The following is a 20,277-nucleotide window of genomic DNA, read 5'->3' on the forward strand; positions in this document are numbered from 1 at the left end:
TGATTCTCTCCAATTTATCCTGTATGCAGCTTATTTGGATATAGTTATTTGCACGTTGTGTCCCCATGAGCTCCTTGAGTCTAAGGACTGGGTTTGGTGGGGTTTTTTTTGCCTTTCTGCGTATCTCCAGTACTTAGCACAGTGTCTGGCACATAGTAGGTGCTTAATAAATGTTTGTAGACTGACTGATTCTTGAACTAGGACTCTTTCCATCATACCACACTTCCTCCCTACACTTCGTATCTTTCCTTTGCCTTCATCCTGCTCTATGTTGTATCATATTTTTGAAGGCAGGATCTGCTGTTCAGTTATCATCCTTTTACTCTTAGCCCTCCAAGTACAGTGCCCTGTACACAATAAGTACTTCATAAATATTTATTAAATTGAATTGAACTGAATTGAGGTAGCCCTCTCCCAGCAAGCCTCTAGGTATATTAGGCCAGTCCTTCAGAAAATGATAAGATTATCGAATCTCTGAGCCATATCCAGCCCCTTATTTTGCAGATAAAGAGACTGAGCTCCAAAAGAAGTATTTTGTCCAAGGTCATGTGGCTAACCACTTAGTGGCAGAGCTGGGATTTGAACCCAGGTTTCCTGACACCAAATCCGAGGTAGCTAGCAGTCAGAGAGCACCAATCAGGACTGAGGGTTGGAGGGGAAGGGACTGTCAGGCAAGGGGGAAGATCAGTTCATAAAGTAGAAACTCTTCTTTTTTAGCTAAAGTTGGATGTCACTTGGGAATGAAAGGGCAGAGTTCTTCATCTCTTCTATTAGATTGGTTCCTTCTGTTCCTTTCCCAACCTGCTTTCTTATCCATGGACACATGGAGACTATTGGAGCTAGAAGAAAAGATATGCTTAGAACACAGAACTCTGTGTGCCCCAGATGGAAGGATTTAAGATGATACAATGTTAGAACTGGAAGGGACCTTATGGATTAGCCAATCCAGTTTTCCCAATTTACTGAAGAGGAAACTGAAGCCCAGAAAGGGAAAGTTAATTGATTAAAGTCACATTGTCTGTGTGTATCCCTTCCCTGCTTCCTCCCACCCCAAATATTCCCTTCATTTCATAATACTCTGTACATTGTTGATGCTTTGTAGTAAATGGGACTGGGTTTGAATTCTGTTTCCTTTACTTACTTTTCTCTTCTCCCGAGTTCATTCCATTTATATATATTTTTTAAAGTACAGAAATTAAAAAAAATTTTTTTTCTTGTTCCAAATTCTCTCCTTCCCTCTACCCCCTTCTCAATAAGAAGGCAAAAAAAAGAGCATATTACAAATATTTGTAGTCATGCAAAACAAAGTTCAGCATTAGCCATATTCTGGGGGAAAAGCAAGAAAAAGAGAAAAAATGCTTTGATCTGCACTCTGAATCTCTCAGTTCTCTATCTGAAGGTGAATAGCATGTTTTGTGTTGAGTTCTTTGGTTGTGGTGGATCACTGTAGTGATCAGAGATGTGTACATTGTTCTCCTGTTTCCATACACTTCACTTTGCATCAGTTCATTTAAATCTTCTCGTATTTTTCTGAAGTCACCCCCCTTTTCATTTTTTATAGTATAATAGTGTTCTGTCATCATTGTATACTATAATGTGTTCAACCGTTCCCCATTTGGTGAGCATCCCTTTTGTTTTCAATTCTTTGCCACCACAAAAAGAGATGCTAAAAATATTTTTTATGTAAGTGTCCTTTTCCTCTTTCTTTGATAACCTCTGCATATTGGCTGACTATGGTCAAATCACTTAATCTCTTTGGGCTTGTGTTTCTTCTATAAATTGTGGTGGTGGTTGGGAATAAGCCTGGACATTGGATTAGGTCAATGGTTCTTAAACCTTTTTTGTGTCATGAACCCCTCTGACAGTCTGGTTAAACATATTGACCCCTTCTCAGAATCATGTTTTTAAATGCATAAAATAAAATGATAGTATTACAGACGGAAAAACAAAACCCCAAGCATTTATTATGTGCTTAGAATGTTTTAGCCACTGGGCTAAGCCCTGGGAATATAAATACAAGTAGAAAGAGAGTCTGTCCCTGCCTTCAAGAAGCTTATATTCTAAGCTTATTTAGGGTGGGTGGGGGGGTGGAGAAGCTTCTTATTCTCAATTTATATTCTAAGTTTCTTGGAAGACAGAATATTAAAGGAAGCTGAAAAGTGTATGTGTGGGAGAACAAAACCCAGTGAAGTCCTCTGCAGCATGGAGAGGAATGAGACATGACTGTCTTGGAATCTCTTCTTAAATGGAAAACCAATTATATTGAAATCCAGATGTACTTTTCTCCCCGCCCCCATCCAAGTATACAGACCCCCTCAAACCTGCGTATAGATCCTAGGTCAAGAACTAGACTGGACGATCTTTAAGATCCCTTCCCACTATAAATCCTCTAAACTTATTCTACTTTATTTGTGCTATTGTATGCTGCACATTTATGTATATACCATATACAAGCTTCATACCCACCCAGGCTTCTGGATTACAAATCATTCTCCCTCCCTCCCTCTCTCCCTCTTCCCCCCTCTGTCCCCTCCCCTCCCCTCCTCTCCTATGCTTTCTCTCCTCTTTTCTCTCTTCTCTCTCTTTTTGTCTTTCTCTATCTCTATGTATGTGATTATATGTGTATCTATATATACTCATTCGTGCATTTATTTATTTAGTTATGGTCCCATTCCTTCTATGCCCATAAAGGCTAAATGATTTGTCCATAGGTAGTTAGTTGTAAAGCTAGGATTTGGATCTGGATCTCTTTACTCTAAATCCAGGACGCTTTCTGCTACACTAGCTGTCTCATTCATTCATTCGTTCTTTTAATTTTTAAAAAAGCATTTATTATGTGTGACCTTACATGCTTGGGTCCCTTTCCTCAAGTAGCTTATAGTCAATCCAAGAGTGGAAAAAGACACATGTCACAGATAATTATAGCACCAGGGATAGCCTACAGGTTATGGTTTTGAAAATAAAAAGACCATAATAAAACAAGGGTATAAGATGATATACAGATTCTACTTGGTACTTTAATTCCTTTTAAAAATAATTTTGTATGTCTTTTGAAAGTTATGTATTTAGACTGTTTTAATATATTTAATACTAGAATATTATGCTATGGTTCATGTTAAGTCAAAAAGGTTTTGTTAATTGTGTCTGCCTTGAAAGTTACTAAACATTTAATATAAGAACATTATAATGTTCACTTAAGTTAAAAAAGTTTTATTAATATCTTTTCTTTATAATTGAAAATGCAAGATATAAAATATTTAGTATCAGAATGTTGATTAAGCAAAATTGTTTAATTTTAATATTGGTGATGTAATTGAAAAGTCTTGCTAGGAAAAATAATCTCAAAATAATCACATTGTTATCCCTCATTTTGCGAATTTTATATTATGAATTTCATGAATTTCATTTTAAGTAAATTCATATTAGGATGTACTTCTATAATTTGAATTTGATTCACAAATAAATTTCTAATTTTTCATATTAAGAACTTTAGAAACTCTAATAGATTTTCAAATGTTATACTTTTTTCCAGGATAAACTTATCATACACTTGCTCATTTGAAATTAAATCTTTAAAATGAAAAAAAAAAAGCATGTGTCCATAAGTACATAAGAAAAGTACTGACCAACTGTTGTTCAACTCAGAATTGGGAGAACTCATATCTTTTTCTATTAGTTATGCAAGGCTTCACATAAGTAAGAGCTGACTTTTGAATTAGTCCTTGAAAGATGGATAGGATTGCAAAAGGTGTTAATTAGTTGGGAGGACGTTCCAGATAACTTGCAGGTATGTGTGGAGATAGGGAAGCCAAATGTAAATTTAGGCAACATTGAGCATTCGATCACTTTTAGCTAGAGTGCATAGAATAGGCAAGTTGGATAGTTGGAGACAAGATAGGAAAGGTATTTTGAGGGTAGAGCCTAGGAGCTTTGAATACCAGATTAAGGAATTTGGACTTTATCCTAAAAACAATAGGGGACCATTTAGTGGGCTTTTTTGGTTTGTTTTTGTAGAGTGATACGATTATAGGAGTACATTAGGAAGATTACTGTGACATGGTTTGCAAGATGGATTGGGGTGGGGAAAGATGGGAGGCAGAAACACCAGTTGGCTATGGCAGTAATGAAAGAAACAGATATTTAGAGCTGGAAAGGTCCTTTGAGAGCTACTCCAACCCCTTCATTTTGCAAATGAGAAAACTAGAGAAGAGAGAAGGGAACTCACAAATCCAGGACTCGAACCATACTGTTCTACTGACTTGCTGCGCACTATGGCCTAGGGTTCCAGGGTCCTAGAATCATAGCAGAGGCCACCTAGTCCAACCCCCTCATCTTCCATATGAGGAAACAGAAGCCCAGAGAAGTTAAGAGACTTGCCCAACGTCACATAGGTAGTAAGGTGTGATGAGGGCCTAGAGGGGGTGGCTGAAGGAATGGCAAGAAGGAAGAGGATGAGAAAGCAATTGAAAAGACTAGAATGGCAAACATGTAAAGAACTATACAAGACCACTTTCTACGAGTGTGGTAATGTGGTGTTTAGGGAGAGAATTTATCCTTGGTTTCACTGCACTATTAGACATGAGGGGGTTGAACTAGATTACTCAGGGCTCTGCCAGTTACATTCTTTGACCCTGATTTGCTGACAGTTTAGATACAAAGATGGAAAGAAAAGGACAAGTCAAAGATTATTCCAAGGTTGCCAGGGTGGGAGACTGAGAGAAGAGTGGCAGGCTCCCCATCTCTCCTCCCCTTGGATTTTCCTGTTGCTAAATGGCTTGAGAGGGTCAGTTATAAATCATAGTATCATAATATTACAGTGGAAGAGATCTCAGTGATCACCAATCCATAGATCAATCAATAAGTATTTATTTTTTAGGCATTTGTCCTGTAAACCCCAGGAATACAGAGAATTGAATGAATACATTCAGACAATGAAACAACCTCTTCTCTCCAGGAGCTTACATTCTGATGGGGAGTTGTTGTTGTTCAGTTGATTTTAGTTGTGACCAACTCTTCATGACCGCATTTGAGGTTTTCTTGGTAAAGACAGAGTGGTCTGCCATTTCCTTCTCCAGCTCATTTTACAGATGAGGAAACTGAGGCAAACTGGATTAAGTGACTTACCCAAGGTCACACAGCTAGTAAGTGTCTGAGGCCAGATTTTAACTCAGGAGCCTTTCTGACTCCAGGTTCAGAGCTCAATCCACTGCACTACCTAGCTGCCCTCTGATGGGGAGACAACATATAAATATATAAGTATATATGGAATATATGCAGTTCCTTTTTCAAAAGTCTTTTATTCATTTATTTTTAACATTCACGTAAAAATTTTTTTTGAGTTCCAAATTCTCTCCCTCTCTTCTAACCTTCCCCTCCCCATTGAGAAGGCAAGCAGTTGGAATATGTGCAATTCCAATCCTCCCATTTTACTGATAAGGGCACTGAGGTCCAGAGATGGGAAAAGTCTTGTTCCAGGTAACAGAATGAGTTTAAGTCAGAGATGAGGGTTGAACTCCTTTCTTACAATTTCAGATCTAATACTCTTGCCTCTATGCCAGGCTGCCTTTTGGAGCTTTTTGTGGGGGGGGGGGGGGAGAAGGGGGGAGGAAGTACAAACAGTGTTTGCTTCTAGAAGATTTTTGCTGTGCCTGAGGCTGCCTGTTCTAACAAAACCTGTCTGTTATCTCTATCCCACTCCCTTTGTTTCTCCTGAGGTGGAGAGAAGAAGAGAGCCTTGGTTCCTTGGTGCCCTTCTTTTGAAGGGTGAGATTTGGGGAGAGGCATTAGAGTCTGTGTGGTGGGAGGTGGAAGATGGGTGAAATTGTCCATTTCGTTACCTTCTCCATATCCTTGGGAGAGGGAGGAGGAATGTAGGTAGAGAAGTGGGGTTGTTTACATGGCAAGGAAAAAGGATTCTCCTGGGTTGGGGTGGGGGTGATTGGCTGACCTGTAACAACCTTCTGCTTGGTTCTGGAATCACTGACTCATTCATTTCTGGTCTGGGTTGGCCAAGTAAGAGGGGATGGGGAAGTTCCTCCTTTTATTAACTTTGGTTCTTCCCTCTTCTAAGAATGTGCATTCTGCTCTGGAGCATCTTTTCTACTCCCACTCCCTTAACCCATCTCCAGGGTGATACAAGATAGGCATGGCATTTGGAATAAGTGGTCCTAGATCTAAATTTTGACTTAGTTTACTTATTACTACTGTTATCTTGAAGGGGAAAATTACTTAATTTCTTAATGCCTTATTTTCTTTATTTATAAAATGAAGGAGCCAGACCAGATGATCATATCATAGATTTAGAATTGGAAGAGACCTTAGAAATCAACTGGTCCAACCCTCTGATTTTGTGGACCAGGAAACTGAGGCTCACAGGGTTGCCCAGGGTCATACAGGTAGTAAATGGCAGCACTCAAGTGATTTCTAAGGTTTCTTCCAGCTCTGAATCCTAGGAGCCTCTGGCCAGGACAGTAGATGAATCACAATCTCTTAGTTAGAAGAGACCTCATAGGTTACCTCATTAACCTCTCACACAGTACTAGCATATTTTCAGCTGCATCCCCTACACAGTCATCTTCCAGGCCCTGTGGAAACTGCTGTAACAATGGAAAACTCACTTTTGTATGAGGCAGACCATTCTATTGTTGGAGAACTCCAGTGGCTAGGACATTTCTTCCTTATATTGGACCACAATCTGCCTCTAGCTCATTAGTTGAAGTTCAGTCCTTGGGATTCCACAGAACAAGACTATATCCCAAACTGTGTCACAAACAGGAGCATGAGTGAAATTAAGTTTTAATGAGGGCAGGGATTGTTATGCCCAACTTGATGGCCAAGTGGGAAGAGTATAGGATTTGGACTCTAGTATATGGGTTTGAATCTTGCCTCTGCTACTCAGATCACTTAACCTCTCTGGGCTTCAGTTTCCTGAATTGAGGAAGGGTCCCCTCAGTATGTTGGTTGAATACATTGTAGTGAATATATAGGAGGACCAGGACAAAAGTCACATGTGATAAACAGGCATTAGACTGGAAAGCAGGGTCTGTTTTGCCTTTTTTTGTATCCCCAACTCTTAGCACAGTGCCTGGCTATATAACAGTGGGGAATATAACTTGAATGGGATGAGAGAACCTATAAATGTGTGAATATAGTCAACCAACTTATCTGTACTGAGTGCCTTCTCTGGGCCCAAACCTGTGCTCTGTGTTGTAGGGATATAGAGAAGTCTAAGACATGGTCCTTTTCCTCAAGCTTGAAGTCTAGTTGTAGGCCTTAATTAATGAATGAATAAAGCATTTATTAGTCATTTACTGAGTACAAAGCTTTCTGTTAAGTGCTGGGGATAAAAATAGAAAAGTAAGATAATCCCTGCTCTTAAGTAACTCACAGTTTAGTGGGGGGGGGGGGTGCAGGGGGAAGAGACAGTACATTGGTAGTTGACTGACTGACTAATTGACTGTCTGGTAGGCAGAAATGGGCTATGAGCTCCATTATTGCAGGGAATATTAAAATAGATGAGATCACAGGTCCATTTGAAATATTTTCTCATTTATTCATCTGTATCCATCTATCTAAACTTTATCTTAACATTCATTTAAAAACTATTTGGAGTTCCAAATTTCCATTTGGAGTATTTGAGTATAAATTGAGGGATTTGGGCAAGATGATCTCAAAAGCTCCTTCCAGCTCTAAATCATCCTATGATACATGTAGAAAACAAGACAGAAGTCGGGGAGAAGAGGTACAGAGGGGTGTGTGACTTGCCTGTAATCACAAAGTGAATTAGTGACAAAGCCAGGCCTAGAACCCAAGTCTGCTGATTCTTTAGCTGAGGCTCTTTCGTTTACTCCCCATTGTTACCCTATGCTATGTCTTGAGTCTTGGTGGAGAAAAAGGACAGCTTTGTAGAACCAGCTCTGGCTGCTACTTTGGAATAGTAGGAGGCAGGGAGGGGGGCACTTCCGGCTGGGTAATCACTTCCAGCAAGGGCTTCCTGAGAAGGAATTACAAACTTAGGAAGCTTAAGATATTGTCAGTCAAGGGTAGCTTATTATCCCAATCAAACCCTGCTAAAAATAAGGCCACTGACTTATTAATAGGAAGAACAAGAAATAGTGGGAAATATAACTTGAATGGGATGAGAGAACCCATAAATGTGTGTATACAGTCAGCCAACCTATCTGTACTGAGTGCCTCCTCTGGGCCCAAGTCTGTGCTCTGTGCTATAAGGATATAGAGAAGTCTAGGATGTGGTCCTTTCCCTGAGCTTGAAGTCTTGTTGGAGGCACAATGAGAAGAGCTGGGGCCTTGGAATTGATTCAGATTTTGGCCCTGCCCCCGTTCATTCTCTCCCCACCACCCCACCACCCCTTTTAAGCACTTAGCAGTCTAATTGGGTGCTAATGGTGGTGAAATAAGGGTCACACACAAATAACTAGCATACAAAATAGAATATAATGAGTGCAGGAGAGAGGTACAGAGTGCTGATCAAGGTCTGAGGAAGGAAATGTCATTTCTGACTGAGAAGGATTGGGGAAACTTCCTGGAAGAGGTGGCATTTGAGCTGGATCTAGTTGGAGATTGGTGTGACAGGGGTGAGATTCCAAGAGTAGAAATGTCTGGAGCAAGGAGAGTGATAGGGAGTAGGTGGGTGGCAGATGACAAGGAGTTTGTGGGATCTCTAGTCTATAAAGCTAGAAAGGACCTAGTCCAATCTTTCATTTTGTAGATGAGGAAACTAAACTGAGGTCTAGAGAAGGGAAATGACTGACCTGGGGTTACACAGCTAGCAAGTAACAAGACAGAGGGGAGTCGCATGAAAGAAATCGTCTGGGGGTGGGTGGGTAGTGCCAGTTTGTAGATGCTGTGAGATGGGAGTGAATGGCCATCTGTAGATGAAAGGAGGGGCTGAATGGCCATTCCGCCTTTGTGGGTCAGTTCAGAGACTGGTCCGATCAGAGCCTAAGGTCTAGGCTAGAGAATAGAGAGAGATTTGGTTGGAAAAATGGGGTAGGACAGGATGATGGAGGGCCTTGAAGGAGGTCATTATTTATTTTCAAAATGCAGTTCATGAACATGACAATCTTAAGAAATACAAATAAACAAAATAAAGAATATAATCCCAAGCAAAACCATTAAAACTGAACCAGTTACATTTTCATAAAAGAGAATCTAGTTTTTTGGCAAAAGTGATAAAAAGAAAACCCAGCTTATTTGCCCTGAGTCATCTTCCAATCTCTCATTTTTCTGTGGACTTCGAAAATTTTGTTTCTTTTTTCTGTGGATGTTTTCAGTGTGCTGGGTCATTCTGATTCGGCTTTGCATCCTGTTGCTTTCCCCAGATTTCTTGGCGTTCTATCTTTGCCCTATTTTTTTTTTTTTGCAATGGGATGGTCACGCTGATATGCTTAAATTTTAATTCAGTAGTTAAACTACACTGATGATGATGATGATGATGGTAGCCAACATTTCTATAGCACTTGCTATGTGCCAAGCACTGTGTTAAGTGCTTTACAGTTATCTCATTTGACCCTCACCACAGCCAGGGAGGTAGGTGCTGTTATTATCCCCATTTTATAGATGAGGAAACTGAGGAAAACAGAGGTTAAGTGACTTGCTCAAGATCACTTAGGTAGTAAGTGTCTGAGGTCAGATTTGAACTCAGGTCTTCCTGACTCCAGACCCAGCACTCTATTCACTGTGCCACCAAGCTGCCTAATTGTGTGGCATAATAGAAAACACACTGGATCTGGAGTCAGAGAACCTGGGTTTGAATCCTAGTTCTGTGGCTTATCATCTAATTCACTTAACCTCTCTGGGCATCTGTTTCCTCTTCTGTAAAATGAGGAGATTGAACTAGAAGATTGATAAAGTCCCTTCAAGCTCAAAATCTATGATCCTATGAAGATGTGCAGGGCACTGTCCTAGGTGCTGGATATACTAAGACAAAAAATGAAAGTCCACCTACAAAGAGCTTATGTTTTAAGTGGGGAAGGTGAAGAGGAAAGGGAGAGGTGTTCCAAGATATGAGGATAGGAGGTGGGCCTGTGGTTTCATTGATATAGATGTAACTGATGGATGAGGCAACTCCCTCTATCAATGTAGGTCAGCACCTTCTTACCTAGAGCCCTTAGAGGTTAAGTGACTTCCCCAGGGTCATACTGTCAGCATGTCAGATGTGGGATTCAAACCTAGTTCTTCCTGGCTCCAAAGCTAGCTCTCCATAGACTATGCCAGGATTGCCTCTCCCCAAATGCAAACAGAGAAGTAATTCACATAAGGTATTCAGTAGTTCTTTACCATCTAGGATGTTTCCAGGTTGGGGTTGTTGGATTTTTTTTTTTCTGTGGCAACTAATACTGCTGTGAATATTCTTCTACCACTAACTCTTTTTTTTTTCCCTTTCAGTATTTTGTTAGGTCATAGGCAGTCCTAGTTGTGTGATTTCTGGGTCAGAGGATGTGATCTGTTTTGTAATTTTTATTGTATAATTCCAAGTTGCTCTCCAAAAAGACTACTGTATACTAATTCACAGTTCTGCCAACAGCTTAATAATATGACCAGTCTCCCATAGCTCTGCTTTCATCATATTTTGTTGTTTTATTTATCTTTGCCAATGAGATGGGTGCAAGGATGGTGCAGTGGGTAGAGTGCTGGGCCTGAAGTCGAGGAGGCCTTTCAAATCTGGCCTCAGATACTTAGTAGCTGTATGACCTTTGGCAAGCTGCTTAACCACTGTCTGCCTCAGTTTCTTTATATTTAAAATGGGGGTGATAATAGCACTTACCTCCCAGGGTTGTTGTGAGGATCAAATGAGATGATCATTGTAAAGTGCTTAGCATGTAGTAGGTACTCTATAAATATTAGCTATTATTCAGAGGTGTTTTCTCAGATTATTGCAGAGATTGAAATTTTTTTTTCAAATGATTACTAACTATCCATTTTTCTACCTTAAAGAATTGTCTCTTGATACTCTCTGGTGATTTATCCAGTCGGGGAATGGGCATAACTGTCATACATTTAGATTCTGGATGTCAAGTTTTTATTTTATATCTATTTCTTTTTATTTTGGAGGTGTTACTTTTTATTTTTGCATAACAGCCTTATTTATTTCCAATAATTTCTAAAAATAATGCTTAATAAACATCGATTCAGTGGAAGAATTCGTGTAACAGCTTACTGCATTTTTCCTGAAAGAGCTGCTGAGACAAGATGCAGTAGGTAGTAGGGAACCTACTGGAAGCTTTTGAGCCAGGGAGGGGATTCCTCCTTCTAGAAGGGCTGGACCGGCTGATCTCTAGGACCTCTTCTATCTCTGAGATTCTGTGAGGGAAATGGCCAGAGAAGGGCATTAGGAAGATGATTTGGTTAGAATGTGCAGGTCAGGCTGGGAGTGGGGAGACTAAAGGAAAGGAGGCTTTAAAAAAAATAAGTTTTTATTGTCATATCTTGTTTTTGTGTCACAAATTTTCCCGTTTCTTTCCCACCCCCTGCTTGCGAGGCGGCAGTTGCAGTAGTCCAGGAAAGAGCAGGCAAAGGCCTCTGGTGGAGTAGTGGTTTTGGGAATGGGAGGAGGTAGGCAGTGAATAAGAAAAACAGTCATCTGTGGTTATTCCTCTGTTTCTGTGGGTGAGTCTTATTTTCTTAGCTGGACAGGAAACTCTTTGAGGGCAAGGACTTCATATCTTCCTCCTCTTTTGCGCTTAACCGTACTCATCCTTGATCACAGTATTTGGGTGTTTGTTCTTTCTCCTATCAAAATGGGAGCTCTCTGAGAGAAGGACTGGACTATATCCCATCTATCTTTGTATGTCCAGAGTTGAACACAAGACCTTGTATACTGTAGGCACTTAAATTAGTGTTTATTCAGTTGAATCTCTCTTCCACATCTCCCCCAAGTCACTGCAATGCCACGTGCATAGCAGCCTTTCAGTAAATATTCTTTGGTTTGTACAATGTGCTTTAATTCAGATTTCTGCTGCTTTGGCCCTCCTTCCCCTGCATCTCATAGTGCCTTCCTTCTGAGATTACCTCCCCATTCACACTGTATGGATCTTGTTAAGTACATAGTTGGTTGGGTTTGTCTCCCTCATTAGAATGTGAGCTCCTTGAGGGCTGGGACCCTGTTTTATCTCCAGTGCCTGATAGACTCATAAGAAGTGCTTAATAAATGCCTGTTGGAAGCCCCTCCTACAAGGGGAGGCTACAGAAGCTCTCCAGAGCTGGAAGGGATTCAGAAGCCATCAAGTCAGGATTCCACCCCCCCTCCATTTTATACTTGAGCCCTCTAGAAAGGAAAAGTGAAATGACTTGCTTAAGGTTATACAGATAGTAAACATCAGAGGCAGGATTTGAACCTAACTCCTCTAATTTCACAGCTAATGTTCTTTCCACTACACCACGCTTCCTCCCCTGTCACTGGACAGCATTTATTGAGTGCCTGGTACATACCAGGTACCATACTAGGTGCTGGAGTTACAAAGACAAAAACAAAAACAGTCCCTATCTTCAAGGGGATTATATTCTACTTAGGGAAAATAACTTGTACCAGATAAATAAGTACAAAATATGTATGAGGCCCCTGACCCAGAGGGGGCTGCCTAAGATGCCTGGCCACACAGGTTCTCCCACAGAACCTCTGCCCTTCCCTCTGTAGCTCCCTAGCTCTTCATCTCAAAGAGGGAGCTGCTTATTAAAGTTGATTTTTTAAAATTATTAATCCTATTGAATATGTTTTCATACTGAGTTGTTGTGGGGTTGTTTTTGTTGTATTATATTCATAGAAATTTCCCAAAGGGAAATTCCATCCATGGAGCAGGAGAGACTGGCCCCTTCCCCACCTGCCTGAGTGTTACCATGGGAACAGAGTGACTCAGATGACTGGTTGAGGGTGAGGCCCAGTTGGGAAAGAGAGAGATTTGTAATTGTATCTCCAGGTGGCCGAGGTTTGAAGGAATGAATGTCAACGGGGTCATGTTTGAGCAAACCTAGAGTTAGAATGATTAAAAAAAAAAAAAAGACAGCCTTGTCCTTCACTATGAAAGAGGAACATGCTGGGAATTTTTTATAAAGCTAAAAGCAGACATTGTGATGAAATATGAGGGTGGGAGGAGGGGGAAAATGAGGGGAAACTGTAGTCATGCATTTGGTCTGTATAATAAGCCACCAAAGGGACCTTAATAGGAAACTTCCAATTCTATCTGTGATACTCTGGTCCCAATCATTTAACCCTTTGGTTACTTACTTCATTGTAAATGAAAGGGTTAGACTCTCAAATGTCCTTTCCGACTCTAAATCTGTGATCCATTGGCCATTTCTTCTACAGGCCTGCTACAATCTCAGGCTTGAAAGGGCACCTCATCTTGGGTCACTACAACCTGACTTTAGACTAACCAATTTTGCTACAGTGTGAGAAACTACAGAGTATGTGCACAGTTGAGAAAATTACAGATACATGACATAGTTATGGTCAGACTTAAGACAGAAATGTTGTATAGGAATATTTCCTCAGTTAAAGCTATTCCTCTGAGCTCAGCCCTTTCCACCCAGATCATTCTCTTGCCTAACTGTCTTTCAGAGACCTAGTTTCTCTTCCTAAGTTTCCCTTTGCTTTCTATTCCCCTAGTCTGAGCTAAAGCCCAGCTCCTCCAGGCTCTCACTGAAGAAATCAGCTCCTTTTTTTCCCATATGTTTTTTAGGTTTCATTCTCAAATTCATGCTAAATTGTCCTCTGGAGAGTCTCCTAAACCCTCTGAGACCATATTCTCCTGGCCTCTGCATATGCACTCTTCTGCATTCTCTCTTTTCAACCTCTCACCTTCCAGACTGGCTTCCCCCTTCTTCTGGCCTTAACTTCTTTTCTCTTCACTCTTTTCAGCTCCTGGAATGACAGGAGATATTATACAGGTATTCCTGGTATAGTGGGGAAAACACTAGGCATGGAATCAGTGGATGTAGATTTAGACCTTGGACCTGGGGCTCTGCTCCTCACTTACTACATGTAGTAAGTGTGACCCTGTGCAACAACTCTCTACAACAGCTTGAATTTGTGTGTCACAGTCGAGTTTATAAAGCATTACAATGTTCCACCTCTCTAGGTTCCAGTTTGTTCTTCTGTCAAATGAGGGGCTTGGATGAAATGGTTTTGAAGGGCCCCTCCAATTCTAAATTCTGTCATCTTGTGTTCCTCCCAGTCAATTCCCTGCCACGACAGATGGATGTTTATAACACCTCCACTTTAGTATAGGATCTATATGAACTCACTCTTGTCTGCAGTAAACATGTCAATTGTTGTTCATTTGTGTCTGACTCTTTGTGACACTATTTAGTCTTTTCTTGGCAAAGATACTAGAGTGGTTTGCCATTTCCTTCTCCAGCTCATTTTATGATGAGCAAACTGAGGCAAAGAGGGTTAAGTGACTTGCCCAGGGTCACACAGCTACTGAGTATCTGAGGTGCAGTGGCCAGAATTAGAACTAAATTCCCAGACAACTCACAAAGTTATGCTTGTGACAGGTGGGGTTGTCCAGGGGAGAGCAGCTGGACTTGGCATCAGGAAAGTGGAACGAGAACCATAGCCCACGGGTTGGGGTTGGACTAGATGGTGGTTTGGGTCCCTGCTGGCTCTAAATGAGAGGTCACTTCCTCTCTCTGGGACTGCTTCCCCATGTACTAAATGAGAACGTTGCACTTGGTGATTTGCCACATCTCCCTGGCCCTGTGTGACTCCAGTTTCTTTATAGGTTCAAGGTCCTGTGTGTGAAGGGGCGGGTTTGACATCAGAGGTAGCAACATCAGGAACTGCGGCTCTCTCTCATCCAGTAAACTTAGTCCTTGCCCTCCCCAGTCCCTATCCTTTCCACTGTGCCTGCTAATCCTCTTCTATCAAATTTGTAAGACTATTTTAAAATCCCCTTCCACATACATTCCTCCCATCTTCTGGTATTTGCTGAAGTACTTTCTTCTGGAGACAGCATATCTCTTACCACCCTCTCCAAGGCTGGGTACACAAAGTAGGAGAGGGAGTTGGCATGCATGCTCCGTGATCCCCACTGCCAGTCTCAGGCCTTCCCTCTGCCACCATCACTCAGCTACCAGCTCCCTTCAGAGTTCACTCCATCTAGCTTTCTGGGTGTCACAGTCAGGGAGGGATATGTTTGGAAATGAAGGGCAAGGCTCTAGGCCTTGGTTTTCTCATCAGTTTTCTCATCGGTAAAATAAGGGTACTGAAGTGGATGTGTTGGTTGGTTTTGCTGAGCTTCTTTTAAATTCTTTGTCACAAGGGGTGGCTCCCTGGATAGGGAAAGGGGAGGGACATATTCGCAAAAGAAGGTGAGGTAAAACACGAAGGTATCAGTAAAAAATATTTAAAAAAAATAAAATAAGGGTGTTGGCCTAGATGATCTCAGAGATCCCTTCCAATGCTGAAATGCTATGATGAAAGCTTCCCTGAGGCTTGGTTTCCTTTGCTTTCAGAGTGGAGATAATGTTCTCTGCCCTCTTTGCCTCTTTGGGCTTTGGGGATGATCCTGTGAGTTAATGAATATGCACATGCTTTGGAAATGGGAAATTGTAAAGTTTGGTACACATGGGAGATATTTTCATCACCAAGTTTCATTGTGTCTGCTGACTCTCTGGGTCCCTCCCCTGTGGCCACAGAGAACAGCTCTTGGCTAACCTTCTCTTCATCCCTCTCTGATTTTCAGCTGAGAACATCTGGTCCTCCCCTTACCTCCCCCCCCCCAGCCCTGTGGGTCAGGGACTGAGCCAGGTAAGAGGATTTTTCAACCATATAAAGTCATTTCAAACAGGACAATGGAGAGATGAGAACCTTGTCTAGCGTGTCAGCCAGCCCATGGCTGCATGCAGAGCTCGCTCATCACTCGGATCAAGAGGGGTGAGGTGAGGATTTCTTCTTTGCCCAGATCTGTGATTTGGTCAACGTGGGGAGCAAACTCTCTTTGGCCCACTAGCTCAACAACTCTCCTATGATTTATAGTTGCAGAGAGTTGCCTAGGGCACTGAAAAGTTATGTGACTCGTCCAGAGTCCCATAGTCAGTATGCTTCAGAGGCAGCACTCAAAACTCAGGTCATCCTGGCTCCAAGGCCTGGCTCTCTGCACATTATGCCACAGTGCTGCCTCTCTGAGGATAACTCTGCCATTGGGGACCTCATAACCTTCCTGGGGCAGATGAGTCAGCCACAAATGAAAAGGACAAAAGAACAGGGACAAGAGTTGTTACCTAGCTAAGGAATGCAGAGTAAAAAGGTGATAGGAGATGTCCTTTCAGTGGGAAGAACAATGGTCCAGGGAATTAAGGAAACCCATGTTCTAATCCCAGGATGAGTATCAACTCACTGAGTGACCCTGGGTAAATCACTTCTCTCTGGGCCTGAGATTGTTTCCTCCTCTGTCATCTAGGGATAACCTATGTTTTGCCTCCTTCATAGTACTGTTTGTGAGGCTCCTTGAGCAGATGAGTAAATGGTTTGGAAAATATTTTGAAAAATGCACAAGATACTGTTTGTCTTAGGGCATTAGTCCTTCAATCTGATCTCACCAAGGCCATGTTTGGTGACATCTGCCTCCTACTATCTTCACTGACATGAGTGAGGGGAGCAGTTTAGCTGGAGGCCACCTGTCTTCTCACCAGTACAGGCTTCCCCTTATGCTGAAACGATTGAGTTTTGCATTTCTATCCCTCCTCCTCTAAGTCCTTTCTAGTTATTTTCTACCTGGGGACAGACTACTGACTGGGGAGTCTTCCATTATCAGGGTGGGGGGAAGTCAGCCTTGGGGGTACAAGGAAAAGAGATGGACCTCTCTGTAGCACCAGAGGAGCCGAAGCAAATGGCAGAATCAATCAGTCAGTCAGTCAGTCACTCAGTCAACAAGCATCTGCCAAATGCCTATTCTGAGCCAGACCCTGCTCAGTATGGGGTACTGACAAAACTTAGCTACAAAGATGAGGAAAGTAATAGTCCCTACCCTCAAGCAGTCCATGTTCGACTGGGGAAACAACTCGTATACATATAAGCATTTACAAATTATGTAAAAGTAAATACAAAGGCAACTTTGTGGGAGAGGCACTAACCATATGTACATACAGAAAGTCCATAATATACAAAGTCACCATCTGATGCTGGGGGAAGTGTGGGTGGGGATCAAGGAAGTCCTCATGAATGAAGTAGTACCTGAGATGAGCTGTGGGTGGAGCCTGGGATCTCAGGGTATGGGCAGGAGCCATGGCTCCAAACCAGACCAAACCAGAGGAGAGGATGGGAGCAGGAGGAGGGAAGGCAATAAAGAGCCTCCTAGAATGGCTTTAGCTCAATAAGAGGCAGCCTAGGCTTCTAGAAAGAATCATGGCTTGCGAGTGAGAGGACCTGAGTTCACATCTTACCTCTGCCACTTACTACTTGGGTGGCTGTGATCAGGTCACTTAGCCTCCCCTGGCCTCAGTTTTCTCATCTGTCAAACAAAGGGGTTGGAGTAGATGGCCTCTGAGGTCCATTCTAGTTCTCAATGGATGAGCCAACTGTGATTTAATATCTTTGGGATCTGAGGCTTCGTCAAATGAGGGTCTTCTGTCAAACTTCTTCCTTCTAGTTCTTCTGTCTTAGTACAGCATGCAGTTACTAAAGAGGGTCCCCTTGGGTGCTGATCTTTACCCAGTTTATAGGCTGGAACCACCATCCTTTTGATACTCCCAGACAGAAGGTGTTCTAGGCTCTGGGAGACAGCAATTTTCTAGGGCTGCAGATGGTACTCATATTTATCAGGATTATCAGGTACATGGGAATGCCCACAGGACATGAGGTCCTCAGAGGTGGGTGCTTGGCTAAGGCCGCTGATGGTCTGTGGCTGGTATGTTGTAACCTTAGTATAGCCATGGGACCCAAACCAATGCTTGGATCCTTGAACTTGATCAGTAAAGTCACAGTCTCTTTCAGGGCTTTAGCAGCTTTTCCAGTCAATGCCAAGGTAGTACATACCAAATAATATTCAATCTTTTGTTTTAAGCTTTTTAATCTAGTTTCTTCAAGTATTGTAAGCTCATGGGCAGCAAGGTTCATGAGGTGTACCCTGGGAGGCAGCCAGCTTGGCTCTGTAAGAGAACACTGGTGCGGGAGTCAGGACACAGGAGTCCTGGTCTCTATTCTGTCAGTGATGACCCAAGTCCACTTAGGCAGTCCCTTCTCTCCTATGGGTTTCTTTGCCCTCAACTGTAGAATAGTAGATCCTGGATTCTATGCCAGGTTCAGCCATGCCACTTTCTAACTCCCTGTGTGTGCTTTCCGCTGGAATGCTCTCCCTCCTCACCTCTGTTTTTGGAATCCCTGGCTTCCTTCAAAGACTCAGCTAAAACACCACCTTCAGCAAGACATTGTTCTGGTGCTGCCTCCAGCCCCTAGGGCCTTCCCTTCTAAGAGCACTATCTACCTACTCTGCGTCTACTTAATGAATATGTCTTTATGAATGGGTTGTTTCCTTATTATAAGGTAAGCCCCTTGAGGGCAGAGCCAGGCACAGGTCCTGGAACATAGTATGCAGTTATAAATGCTTGTAAATTGATCGATTGTTTTCCCTATTTATAAAAGAAGGGGGTTGGACAACTCGGATTTGGGTGTTCTTTAATTTATGCAGTGCTGAGCACAGAACAGGTGCTCAATAAGTATTGATCAAAGATAGCTGAGTCCCAGGTCTTTCCCAACCCCAGTTTTTCATTCATTGCTTCTCCTATTCAAAGCTTTTCCCTAGAGAGTAGTATAGGGTAAAAGGCACTGCCTAGACTTGGAGTCAGAAGACTTAGATTTTAGTGCTGGCTCTGCTATTTATTAACTGTGTGACCTAAGGTCAGTCATTTACCTTCTCTCAGACTCCTTTCCTCACTTACAAAATGGGGATGATATAATACCTGCCTCAAAGGATAATGGTGAGAAAAGTTCAGTGTAAATCTGTAAAGGATTACAAAAATACACTGATTTTTATTTATTACTTTCACGCATCTGGAACTGGAAGGAACTTTAGGTCATCTGATTCCAACCCCTTGTTTTACAGATGAGAAAGCTGAGACTTGACCTTGCCCAAGGTCACACAGCTCGGGAACAAGAGTGCTGAGATTCAAATTCGGCTCCTCTCATTTAAAAATGAGCACACTCTCCCCCAGGGCCTGCACCGAAGGAGTCTGGTGGGAAAGAATGAGCCCCATGCTCATTAGCTGAGGTTATCCCCTTACTGGCCAGGCCTTGGAAAGCTGGGCCCAGCTCCCACATTCCTGTCTCTATACCCAGCAAGCTCCTCCTTCCCTGCCTCAGCAGAGAATGGACGTGAGGATGTGAGAGCGTGGGGAATGGGCACTCAAGTTCCTCTCTCATGTACACTCACACTCCTCTGCTCCCTCCCAGGACACACAGAAATCTCATGCTTATGTTTCAAAGTCCCTTCTTTACAGCAATCTATCTCTAGGGAAAACTGGGGAGCAGAATCACAAGATCATGGGATTTTGAGCAAGATGAGACTTTAAAGATCATTTCCTAGAGCAGGAAACTGAGGTCCACAGAGATTAAGTGACTTATCAAATGTCACACAGCTAGTTAGTGGCAAAGCTAAGCTTCAAGCCCATAGCCTCTAAATTCCATATCCTGTGCGTTTACCACATTGGTCTCCAGAGAATGAAATCACTTGCTCCAAAATTGACCAAGAAGTGTCAAAACCAAGACATGCAGAGTCTGCTGCCTAATGTGGGTGCTAGGGTAGAAAGAACACTGGACCTGGGGTTAGGAGATCTGGGTCCAAATCTCTATTTTGCCACTTACTACCTCTGTGACTTTGGGTTTAGCTTCTCTGGACCTCAGTTTCCTAATCTGTAAATGAGGGAGCTGGGTCAGATCAATTCAAAGGTCCTTAACAATTGTAAATCTATTTATTCCCTCCAGGTCTCCTGTTTACAAGACCACCTAAAGAAAGTCTGGATCAGAAGGTAATAATCACACCTCACCTTTACGGGCGGCTTTATAGCCCTTTATGTCCATTATTAAATCCAACAAGCATTATTAGGCACATGCCATGCTGGAAAAGAGAACGAGTCTAGCTAAGTTCCTGCCCTTTGAGAGCCGAAGTCTAGTAAGAGCCATGTGTCTTGGCCCCTAGGACAGCTCCCTCCTGCAGGCTGCCCTGGGAAAAAAATTGTTTAAAAATTATCACTAGCTTTTCTATTTTGTAGCACCAACATTTCCTAGTGAATCCCCTTCTCCTCCCAGAGAGTCAATCTTTA

General features: G+C 42.3%; 1 protein-coding gene across 4 annotated transcripts in view; it reads left to right on the plus strand.

Moving 5' to 3' along the window:
• The window catches only part of SRC (SRC proto-oncogene, non-receptor tyrosine kinase), a 106,624-nt gene that overhangs the window by 37,153 nt on the left and 49,194 nt on the right, over nucleotides 1–20,277 (plus strand). For 3 of the 4 annotated variants that reach the window (XM_036749635.1, XM_036749634.1, XM_036749637.1), the window contains exon 3: nucleotides 19,940–19,983. The exons of the other annotated variant lie outside the window; for it this stretch is intronic. The gene's annotated coding sequence lies outside the window, so the exon portion shown is untranslated. The remainder of the gene's footprint in view (nucleotides 1–19,939; nucleotides 19,984–20,277) is intronic. 4 annotated transcript variants of the gene reach the window in all.

Source organism: Trichosurus vulpecula, chromosome 3, assembly GCF_011100635.1.
Source record: "Trichosurus vulpecula isolate mTriVul1 chromosome 3, mTriVul1.pri, whole genome shotgun sequence".
Classification (NCBI taxonomy): Eukaryota; Metazoa; Chordata; class Mammalia; order Diprotodontia; family Phalangeridae; genus Trichosurus; species Trichosurus vulpecula.